The 13,075-nt window shown below is 33.9% G+C and overlaps 1 protein-coding gene across 6 annotated transcripts in view; it reads right to left on the bottom strand.

The window, feature by feature from the left end:
- CSMD3 (CUB and Sushi multiple domains 3) overlaps positions 1-13,075 on the bottom strand; it is a 1,223,593-nt gene that overhangs the window by 359,166 nt on the left and 851,352 nt on the right. The gene's annotated exons all lie outside the window — the stretch shown is intronic.

Genomic DNA, 13,075 nt, shown 5'->3' with positions numbered 1-13,075 from the left:
ATAATTATAATGAATTTGGCATGTTTGGAAATTGTATCACCTTTCCCAGTTTAAATAGATTGGACTTTAGAATGGATTAAGTCTTCACGATTAATTTTGCAAAATCTGAGGAAGTGTCTAACCACTTAGAGAACTATGAATTCTCACTTTTTTTTAAAATTTGATCTTAATGTTTTACTTTTAAAATAGGTAGCAATATTGCAAAATCAAACAGGTCCTTATAATTCCCAAAAATGTAGTTTAGACCTCAGAAATTCAATGAACTCATTTTCCTATCTTATCTAATAATCTGCTTCATATTACTCTACCATAGACCAGGGAGAGTTATATTTTTCAAAATTTTAATAAGAAAGTCATTATTTTTCAGAAATATTTTTAAAATAATGATTCGTGGGAGGAGTCAGAGGAGTCTTAGGAAGTATAAAACAGTTGAAGGATAATGAAGTGCTTTACCTTTTAAATGCTTAAACATTAACCAAAGTAAGGCGAAATAAAGAGCCTAATGAGGAAATAAAATGATCAAGATGGAACAGTCAGTATAATATCATAGCATAAAATAATAATAAAAACTAACAATGTGACACTAACAATCAACCGGTTACATGAAGTGTCACCCAACAGAGTTTCTCCAAGTTTGTTTTAAGGTAAAATAAAAAAAAAAAAAAAAGAAAAACCAAAAAATTCACAGACTCCCAATATTGATTCAAATTATTTTTATTTTTTTGTTACTTAAATATATTCAAAGACAAAAATATATACATCCTTAAGCTTTTAATTGTATACAATTATAATAACAAAACAAGTTTACAGATATAAGAACAGGTATAAAACCATAAAATTTAAAATAGCAATGTGTATCTTACGTGGCATAAGATTTTGTTTTCTTGAAACTAAACTGCCCTTGGCAATGTGGATAAGGAGCCAGCTGCTAGAGTACAAGTTTCTTGAGTTTGCTCTGCTTTTAATTATGCAATTCTGTGCAATAATTCAATTCTCCTTCATCATCTCTGAATTACTGAGAAACATTCATCTGAATCATACATGACACCATACGTCCTTCACATAGTGAGAAAAAATTATTTATATTTTAAATTGGCCCAATTTCCTTCTCCGTAGCTTATTGGAATCTAGGCATGTGGGGTTGGGGGGGACACCAAGACAAATGTTCCCAGATTATACAGATGATCCAGAAGGCACAAACACGTTCATCACTTGGGGAATACAAACAGTTTTAAATTATGTTATAGAATCATGGAGTTCTGAGAATATGTACATGGATGTCAGGCTGCAAATTATTGAAATATCAATGAACAACTCAGGCTTTAACCTTTAGAGATTGGTTTCAAAATTAAGCTTTATCTTCTATCTATATGACTTTGGCAAGTTATTTATTCTCTCTGAGCCTCAATATTACTATTATAGTAGGAATAATAGTGCTCTCTTCATAAAGATGTTTGTGTGTGTGTGCATGTGTGTGTTGATATTATACATAGATGACACATGTAGAGCACTTAGTACAAAACTAGCATACAACAAGGGCTCAAAAATTATAGCTAACATTCTGAATATTTTAAGTGTAAATACTAATGGTGGCCTCATGTTATATACATGGAAAAATAGTTTAGAATATTTATATTGCCCCTAATGTGACCACCAAGGTATAGAAAAACATTTATGTGTCAAAAGCTGAGGAATCTTTTTATTTTTGGACAATTATTTATGATATTTATGATATTAAAATTACTTTAATTGAGCATAACACAATCCCTCTCCAAATAAAGGCCAAGTGATAGGCTAGTCCATCTTTTTTTTCCGTTTTGGGGCCACATATGGAAGTTCCTAGGCTTGGGTTGAATAGAATAAGAGCTGCAGCTGCCAGCCACAGCCACAGCCACAGCAACTCAGGATCCAAGCCACATCTGTGACCTAAACCACAGCTCACAGCAATGCCAGATCCTTAACACACTGAGCAAGGTCAGGGATCCAACCTGCATCCTCACGGATACTAGTTGGGTTTGTAACACATTGAGCCATAAGGGGAACTCCAGACTATCTTAACTACCTTTTAAAACATGCTAATAATTTATTGTTATGTTCTCAACATTTGAATAAATGGTGTCTTCTGCTATAAACATTGATTTTCAGTGTATAATTTAAATGAGATTTTCCCTTTTTTGTTGTTTTTTGTTTTTGGTCTTTTTGTCTTTTCTAGGGCCATACCTGCGACATATGGAGGTTCCCAGGCTAGGGGTCCAATTGGAGCTGTAGCCGCTGGCCTATGCCAGAGCCACAGCAATGCCAGATCCAAGTCTCATCTGCAACCTACACCACAGCTCATGGCAACGCCGGATACGTAACCCACTAAGCAAGGCCAGGGATCGAACCCTCAATTTCATGGTTCCTAGTCATTCGTTAAACACTGAGCCACGATGGAAACCAAGTAGAAAATCATTTCTAGCCATTTTAAACTGTCAGTGGAATTTTTTTTTTTTTCTTTATAGGGCCACATCCAGGGCACATGGAAGTTCCCAGGGTAGGGGTCAAATCGGAGCTACAGCTGCTGGCCTACACCACAGCCACAACAACCCAGGATCCGAGCTGCATCTGCAACCCACACCACAGCTCGTGGCAATGCCAGATCCCTAACCCACTGAGTGAAGCCATCATGGATCCTAGTCAGGTGCGTTACTGCTGAGCCACGACGGGAACTCCCTTAGTTGGTATTGATGGAAGAAATTTTCACACATTGAGGTATGGGAAAGTCATTCTGGCTAATACACGATTTAACTTGAATTTTATGCTAGTTAAAACAGTCTATTTGTGCCTTATCAAACAGACATTGCACATCTGCTTTAATCATTTAAAAAGGGGGTACACTGACCAGAAGTAAAGAATGTCCAAGCTAAAAATAAAGATTAAATACCTCCCTTCCTAGGATGCCAATGGTGGTACTCCAATAATAAGACTCCCTTCACAGGTGACAAAGCCATACTGATTTGCTGTGCACATGCTGATCTGATTTTATTTGAAATCTTGAAGGAATGGATCCTTGACTTGTTTGATATTCTCTGTTATGACAAGATATAAAACTGTTCTGAAAGCCATGTTTCTCTGGAGCAATTCCTCAGAGTTATCTGAGACAATGTCTCCCAGACTATAATCCTCAGTTTGGCTCAAGTAAAACTCTTTTCTATTCCTATTATAGGGTTTTTTAATTGATTATTTCCACTGATAGTTTAAAATGGCTATAAATGATTTTCTACTTGGTAAAATAAAATCAGGACATAAACCATAATGGAAAAACTAAGGAAGAAAATTTGGATTAAATTAACACCTTTCTCATTTAATCAGGACTCCTTATAAATTATGAGTCCCACTGCAAAAGGAACATGCATTGCAATTATCGAAAATAGATTAAGACTTTCAAGAGATCAATAGAGCATTAACCAAGCAGAGACCTTCTCAGCATGAAGTCCTCCCTATGGGATTGCATGGGTTTCACATCCATGAAGCCAACTCTGCATTTATTCTTTGAAAAACCCTACAAGGCAAAACTTATTTTCTCCAGTTTTATAGATGAAGACATCAAAGTGAGTTTTCTCACTAAAATTGAACAAACTGTATGTATCAGATCTGGGATTTACATTGGGATTTATATATCTGTCATTGCCCATGACGTTAAAAAGGTAAACACACCATTTCTCCTTCAGATCAAAATACTTCTTTTAATGTGAAAAGAGGCATTACTAATAATTATCCCACACAACAGCTGTAAATTGAGACTATCCCAGATAAACTGGTAGTTGGATCACATTTTTCCTTATACTTCATCTGATGGACATACTATTTAAGAACATTATATTAACAAATTAAGAGGGTTATTTTGTGTGGGCTGGGTTATGTCCTAAAGGTCAGAACACATTTGTCCCACATATAAGCTATAAACCTGTGCTCCATTATACATAATTATTAATGTTCAGGATGGTGATCTCATATCAAAGAAAGATCTTAAAATATAAAAAGATGAAAATCTGTTCAGAATGTTCTATATACATACATAGGAAAATGAACAAATTAATTTTTTTCTGAGTTCTAATACAAATTTTTAGTATCAATAAATTAAAGACAAATTTATTTAGTCACAGTACCAAACTATACAAGCTAGGTGATTAATAAACTGATTTTTATATGGGATCTCATCCTTGATTTCATCTTTGAATTTAAAAATATACTAAAGCCTGCTTCCCAGCATCCAATGCAGTACTAACATTTGCCCTGGGTAAGTTATCTTTCCATACCTCAGCTATAGCAGTCTTGCTTGCCAAATGGAATTGAACAGGATCTACTGTTGAAATGAACAATTAACTTTGCACAGTTTGACTATATGCCCAAATCTAGCAATGAATATGTTTCCATGTCTGCTGTGTAATAAACTAACACAATGACATTTTCCAAAGGCAAATCTGAGCTTGAACTTTATGCCTAAGAAATACACACCACCAGCAAATCACAGTCCACAGAATGTCATAAAGGCCACTTAGAATGTTACCCCTACCTTTCTAGCTATCACCCAGCATTTTCTCTCATGGACCTTGTAGTTCACCTATCCTTTGACCCAATCTCACACTCTACGTCTGTATACATGATGTTTTCTCCCCATTTAAATAAGCACCACCTCTGTGTTCCAAAGGATGAAATTTCAGGGTTCAAATAAAGAAAATGACTTGATATGGAATAATCCTATAATGGTTATTTTCAGCATCAGGTGGCTATGATGGCATATGGAATAAATGAAATAATGTTATGTTGAAGCATCAGAGATAATTCTCACAAATATTCATGACTGCAATGTTCATAAATATTGAGGAAAATAAATCTACAACATTTTCATTATATATGATAAAACTATCATAGCAAGTTTTCACAAGGCATGTTTTAAAATTAGAAGATTTGAGTATTAGCAACAATTATTGAATATTCTTAAGATACATTAAAATTAGCTGAGAAGGTGAACTAGCAACAAAAGAGCTAGCTCAAAAGAAGAAAAGAATGGGTATTTGATTCTAGAAAGATAAGGTGACTTAAAAAAATCAGCTATACAGGAAAGAGGAGTTTGAGCAAAGGAAGTCCTAGAATTCAAGTGACAAAGATGAGCTGAAAAATAGTCATCATCTCCCACTATAGTGATATTTATGGACAGTATGTAGCTGTCACTGAACAAAAACAAATCTGTGACTTACTGTATCAGGTCAATGCCAAGGTTTTCAATCAGATGTGGTGACAAATTGCATATGCAATGTAATATACATGTGTGAAACATTTGGCATAATACATACAAAGCTTCAAGGTCATTCTAATATAAACAATTAATATATTTGCTTAACAAAGTACCTTGGTGGATAATGCATAAGATGTTTAAAATGGCTAGAAGGCACGCAGCAAAATGGATGCTACGATAGATAATCACACTAAATTAAGTCGGAAAAGAAAAATATATACCAGGTGATATCACTTATATGTGGAATATAAAATATGGCACAAATAAACCCATCTGCAGAACAGAAACAGACCCATGGACATAGAGAACAGACTTGTGGTTGCCAAGGGAGAGGGGGAGGGAGGGGTGGACTGGAATTTGGGGTTTGGTAGATACAAACTATTATACATTTAGAATGGATAGGCAATGAGTAGCACAGGGAACTATAACAAATCTCCTGGCATAGACTGATGGAAAAGAATACACGCACACACACATCAGTTTGCTGTACAGCAGAAATTGGCACAACATTGTAAATCAACTATACTTTAATTTTTAAAAATAAAATGGCTAGAGGAATATACTAATAGGCCTCTGATCTGAAAAACTGATTTATTTGATAAAACCTTTATTAAACCCTTGTTATGCACTGGGCATGGGAGGTAAAATGTTGAAACTCCTCATATAACTTACTTTCCAGCAGACAGATGTTTACCAAATAATTACTCAAATAAATATGTAGTATGTAAAAACATAACTGGAAGCCTTGGCTGTTCTTCTAAGTGAAGTCAAAACCTCTAAAGGACTGAAATTAGTATATTAAGAATGGCAGAAGGTGGGTTGTGAGAAAGACTCTCAAACAGAAGGAACATGTCTGAAAACATTATTGGGGGTACGGGGGCATGCCAAGTTCTGAGAACTGAAAGAGCAGTGTGAGAAAGACTTTGGGTAACGCTGAGCTAGCAGTAGGATTTCTTTTGTTGTTTATCTGGTGCTGTAGGGAAAAACATGTTTTACTTAGGTGTGTTATGAAAGGAGAATATCACTAGACGTGAGTTGCTTGTTCTTGTGGTGTGGGAATGCTTCCATCTTTAAGGCTTGGAAAGTTGGTTGTAGAAGATGAACAGAAGAGAAGATTGAATGAGCTACACTTATAAAAAATATTGTTTTTGAGATTTTGGGTCAGAAAACTGGCTTGATGGTTCAGGATTGCAATGTTTTCTGGAAGTGAGGAAAGCACACTTTTCCCTGCCTTAACATAGGCCAAATACCTTGTTGCTCTTATGATCTGGTCTAGAATGAATATATGTCCTTAAAAACTGATGTCACTAACTTATAAAGCCTAAGTTTTTTATTACGAATTTTCTACAATTCATGTTAAATGTTAAATAATCACTATTATTTAGGTGATAATGTCTCCGCTCTCTGATTTGAACTGAGAGGTCATCTTTAAATCACAAGAATTAATAATACATAATTTAGCAGGGTGTTAGGGAAATATTTTTGGAGCATATAAATCTTCAGGGGTCTTTAGAGAGTACAAATATTTTCTGTGCAATCTCCAGTCTACATGCTATTGATTATGATGCCTTTATTTTGTGAAAAAAATAAGTCCCACTCACATAAAGTATTTTTAATTTAAACAGATAGATTAAGAAATCTATTTGAGTTACCAATATGAAACGCTTTGCTGAGTTGAAAACAATATGTTGATGAATGTGGCTTTGGTTGTATTGGAGTAGGAGAGATATGTTTACTGGACTCAGGTGATAAGAGTCACAACTATAGTGAGGAATTCAGTAGACCAAGGATACTCATTGAATTTCAATTTTTTTTTCTTACTGAAAAATAGGCAAGCCTACGCATCATTAATCTCCATTAGGGGGATAAGAAAACCTGGTAGCATCTATTGTGTGCACACAGTCAAATATTTTCAGATAAATTGGTAAAATGCTTTTCAGTAACTTGGACGGGAAATTTGAAAAATGTCTATGACTAGCGAAGTTTGCAGTTGTTTTTAAGAATTTGCATTGCAATCAAATCTCTTCTTTTATGCTATTTTGAAGGTGCACTGTGAGTTATTTTGAAATTATTTTGTGAAAATGGGTAAAATAAACTTGACGTGTGTTATTCAAAAAAAACTTTGAATGTTTTCAAACCTAAACGTATGGTATGTTAGGTCAAGTAAGGTGTAGCATTAAGCAGAAATATATATTTCCATATATTTGTTACCAGAGGAAAAATAATGGTAATATGCGATTGTGTTCATATAGGAGAACGTGGGGACAATTAAACTGCTAAACTCAAATCAATCTTTTTTTGGCATATATGTGAATTTATGTATTTCTTTTTTTTTTTTAGTTTGTATCAGCTAATTGAACACATTCTGTTCCAAAACTAATTTCCACGTATTTCATCAAATTATGATACCATTGACTGTAAGAGGCATCATTATTTCATGTGTTTATAAGAAAGCAAAAATGTTGCCAATAATTTATAGTAGCTATTGATTGAGAGATACATACCAACTTCAGAGATTTAAATTTTTATAAGAATATCTAAAAATGTGAAATGTAGTAAAATGTGTTACTAAGATTTATAATATTTAAGAATGATTCTAATATTACTTTATGACTTGGCAGTATTAGTAACATATTCGTTCTTTAGAATTTTTTTGCCAAATAGGTACTTAATGCTTGGATTCTCAGAAGGGGGTACAAATTAGAGGTCATATTAATTTCCTTATGCCACCTCTGAAAATATAATAACCACCAGTATTACTTGTATAAAGTTAGATTTTACCTTTCCTTTGTTGTTCTTAGACAACAAAGAAACTTAACTGGCTTTCTCTATATAGATTCTAAAAACAATGTGTGTAGGTATCCATGTTAAAGTTATTTACAAATCAAGAGTGTCTTAAAATGTTTTCACTGGAAGAATTTGAGATTTGTTATTTTTATCCTTAACATTTTCTTTAATATATTTTTCTTTATTCATTTTTTGCCATGAAAAAGCATGCTAACCATTATTGTCACATAGAATTACTCTTTTATGAAGATATATGTTCAAAATTTTTTTTAATCAAATACAAATTCTCAGTAAAAGAACATGGAGGAATTCCTATAACTTGCTATTGTCCTTTCATGCTTTCTTCCTTCCCTAAACAGTTATTTATGGTCTACTGTGGTAGTTTCATTTACTCATTAAAAATATTACTAACGATAATACCAATATTCATATCAGGTAGTATGTTAAGTCTTTAGGATAAGTTCCTTGTCCTTATGAAATAGGTAGTCTTAAAGAGAGACAGACACAGAAACTGTACATCCATGAATGTGTAACCTGTATGTAGTGTGATACAATTTTGTGCAATGGCCTAGGATGGCAAAAATGAGGACATTATACATTTTAAAGTATCGATAAAACAGTAATGTCAGGGAAGACTTCATGAAATAGGTTATCCTTTATCTGAGTCAAAGGAATGATTCCAATGATAATCAAAATACATGAAAGAGATTCTAGGCCAAAGGAACTGCTAAAACGAAAGTACAGATGGGTAAACCAGATTGATATAGTTAAAAGAACCAGTCACTCATACGCCATTCTAAGGAATCCAGATTTTATCACATAGGCACTGGAGACTAATTGAGGAATTTTAAGAAAAGAAAAATATGATCAGATTTGAGAAACCCATTAGGGAAGCTCTATGGGGAATGGATTATAGTCCAGGGTTCCTAAAGTGAGAAAAGCCTAGAGAAGATTATTGCAGTGTGTCAATTAGAAGATGATAAGAGCTTGAACTGAAATGATGATGATGAGATTGAAAGTAAAAATTATAGAAGAAGTGGTTTTGAGTAGGTTGATGAATTTATTTTTGTACATGATGAATTTAGTTTGCCTCTGGGACATCAGTGGGAGAAGGCCGCTAAGCAGCTAGACATATTCATAGTCATGGGACTGATATTTCAAGCTACAGACAAAAGGACTTATCCAGGGAACAAACATGAATTGAGAAGAAAAGCAAAGTAAGACCAAAATTCATAGAGCATCACAGTAAGTGGAACACAAAAGGGACATTCATATAAGGTGGTATCATGGAAGAACACGGAGGGGACAGCTTTAAGAAAAAAAAAAAAAATTCTCAGTAGTATTAAATGTCAGCAAGAGTTAAATTAAGATGAATATTAAGAATTTGGAGTTCTCCTTGTGGCTCAGCCAGTTAAGAACCCAACTAGTATCCATGAGGATGTGGGTTTGACCCCTGGCCTTGCTAATTGAGTTAAGGATCTGGCATTCCTGCAAGCTGCCCTGTGGTCACAGATGCTCGGAACTCCTATTGCTATGGCTGTGGTGTAGGCCAGCAGCTACAGGTCCCATTCAACCCCTAGCCTGGGAACTTACATATGCCACAAGAGTGCCCTGAAAAAAAATATTTACCCACTGCTTTATGAGTTTTTCTCTTTGTTTTCATGTATTACTTTAGTGTGAGCACTGTCTCTGTAATATTTGAAAACAGAAATATAAGAAAACAAATAAGGGACACATATTTTCTTAAATATTATGGTGATTTCTTATGCTATTGAGCATGATTGATGATCAATTAATGACAATTAACTGATCCAAATGTTATACTAAGCAATACATTTTTTAAAGCATATAAAAGAGCACATTTAAAGAGGGATGTGTATAATATAATGAATGTTTAAGGAATATGTTAACTAAATTAATGTATTGGGGAAAAAGAACATAATTACTCTATAAAAATAAAATCTACATTAAGCACATCTCATCATTTAAGCAAGATTACTGATTTGCATTTCATTTTATATATAAAATAAAAATTATTTTCAGGTGAAGATAGATGATAGTCATTTATTTCCACTTAACATTCTCTAAAACCAATATTTAAGTTTTTCAAACTGTAATATGTGATTTCTCATTTAAATATTTTTTCAGGTGGGGTTGGGTTACCACATATCTCTTGGAATTCAAAAAGTGCTGAAATCCTTAAGAACTGTTTCCAAGGCTCATCTCCACAAATAAAGTTGTAATTAAGCTTGGCATTCATCATAAAGAATTTCTGGCATTATATGCTGATCCTGCTCTTAGCTCTAAGTTAAAGCCTTTATTATAACAGGGATGTCCCTGTTTCTCACACTTAAAGAAACACTGTGGGAGTTCCCGTAGTGGCTCAGCGGAAAAAAATCTGACCAGTATCCATGAGGATGTAGGTTCGATTCTTGGCCTTGCCCAGACATGCCTTAGATCTGGCATTGCTGTGGCTATGGCATAGGCCAGAGGCTACAGCTCTGATTTGACCCCTAGCCTGGGAATATCCATATGCTGCAGGTGCAGCCTAAAAAAATAAAGAAATAAAAAATAAATAAAAAACAAGAAAGAAAAAGGAAAGAAACACTGTGAAGAAGCCTCAACAAAAAGTAAAGGGATGTTTTGGTCTCAGAATCTTTGTCCTTTGGGTCCCATACATAATCCCCCTTCTCTGATATTTTCCTAGATCCTACCATCAATTTAGAAATGGCAGCAGTCATTATGAGATTTTCCTCCTCAAAATGTATTAAAATACATGGTGCAAAGTACTCAATGATTACATCCATATACTATAAAGAAAGCTATAACACATTTTTGGAAAATGTGGCATTTGGGGTGAGTTTTTTGTTTGTTTTACTAGGGACTGAAATTTCTTTTGCAAATTAAATATGTCAAAACTAAAATCAATATGCTTACATTTAATTTTTAAGTAGGCTCACAATGGAAAGCTTTAGCTCAACTTGCCTAAGTTTTCATGGAGATACAATGACTGAGTAATGCCATTCATGATGCAGCTAAACTTCGACTTTATACCTCTGAGTCAAAAATCAGGAACTAGAGTCCCAACCGTAGACTATATATATGCCAGTAGGTATACCTTCTGGTTGCTAAATACCTTTTCAAACATCCCTTATAGAAAACTTAGGGAGTATTTACATTCTATGGAATGTACCAAATTTATCCAAGGAAATGGACTATCAGGTTTTGCCACTTTAATTTACTAGTTATTACCTTCCTGATATAATAGCTAAAATAGTTAGAAAAAAATGGCTCCAGAAAAGAGCAGTCCAATTTTGAATGAGTACTTAAGATATGAATCATTGGTACTAGTGCGGCATTTGTTGCAGGCAACAACACACGTTGAGTCATTTTATACTCTTACTATGGATTCTAGCTAATGAAATTAAATTCAAATGTGCCTTCTTGTGTCTATTGGCCAATAAGGCTGCATATGGAATAATATTTCAATATAAAACATAAGAAATTCAAATTTCCCTTAAGCGACAGAAATGTAGGTATCTATAGCACTGTGAATTAAAATGCTACATTTTAAACATATGCTAGATAGATAGAAATTCTAGTGCATAGCAGGCACTGTGCTATTTGCTGGGAGCAAGGAGTGAAACAACAGATTAAATTAATTGCTATGTGATGTGCTACGTGCTATAAAAATACACATGAACAACTTCAATGGGAACACTACGAATTTTGCCTGCAGGAGTTGAGGAAAGCCCACAGAGAAAGTGAAACTTAATCAGGTTTTGAAGATATGAAGTGTCATCTGCTAAAACAATTATCCAGTGCCTTTGGTTTTCCTGAGAAATATCTCATCTCACCATGTTCTTCAAGAGGCATTACCAGTCAGGTGTAACAGATTTATATAAAGAGTGAATTATTATTTTAAGAGAACTAAGGTCTGCGTGAATGTAAATAAGAAATGATTCTGCTACCCTGGTCCTCACTGCATCAGTTTCTTAGGGACAGTGGATGGATTGAAGATTCCCTAAAGATCTTTCAGCCTATATCACAGATGTATATTTTCCGTCTTGTGACCTAATGGGGTGTAATTAATAAACCATAAGAATTTGTGGACAGACTACAGTATGGGGAAACATGCTGGGAGATATAAATTATAGGACCAGCTGGATGGTGGTGACTAGTCCCACCCTGACTTCTCCATAGCAACACTACTGATTCTACAGCAGATGACTTATGAGCAGATTTTGAGATCAGTGGTTTTTTTGAAAAAAAAAAAATTTAACAAGGGACATGGTGATCCTGCAATGTATATTTTTTAGACAATGCCAATTAAAAACTGTAAAAAAAAAATGTGTAACAAAAAGTCCATTTCTTCTAAAACTAAATAAAATAGACTCTATACACATGGTTTGATTGGTCTTCTAGCCTATTGACACCTAAAAGTGCCTTTATTTTTCTTTTTCCTTTACCAATGTCTGAAATGCTGTTCTTGCCTTCCTTGCTCCTATTTTCTCTACTACTGTTGCTATTAAGATAGAGGTTTTTGTTTTCATTTTGTTGGTGTGCTCATTTACTTAAATTTCTTTATAAAGAAAAGTGCTTTTTAGAGCAAAAGTTAAAAGGAGAAAATATTTAGGTCATATACAAAGAATTTCATTTTATATAAATTTGAATTAACAAATTTGAAATATCTTAATAATACAAAAATTAATAAATTTTTGCTTTATATAAATTATTTTAATTTATGTAAATATTTCAACTAAAAATAATAACATATCTCACAATCTTAAAGATGTGGGCCAAACTGGTTGTAAACAATGTTTATTTTGGTGTCACATGGCCTTCCACCTTTGCTTAAGTGTAAACACCTGCCATCATTTGGCACACTAAGCTTTTCAAGAGAAATAATTTAGAGTGCTTGTAACAACATTCTTTCATTTATCTCACAAGTATTTATTGAGTATCTAGTATGTACTGCACACTATTCTTTGCATGAAAAAAAAGAGATGA

The sequence above is a fragment of the Sus scrofa genome, chromosome 4, assembly GCF_000003025.6.
Source record: "Sus scrofa isolate TJ Tabasco breed Duroc chromosome 4, Sscrofa11.1, whole genome shotgun sequence".
NCBI lineage: Eukaryota > Metazoa > Chordata > Mammalia > Artiodactyla > Suidae > Sus > Sus scrofa.
This window is presented reverse-complemented; position numbering and strand designations above follow the sequence as displayed.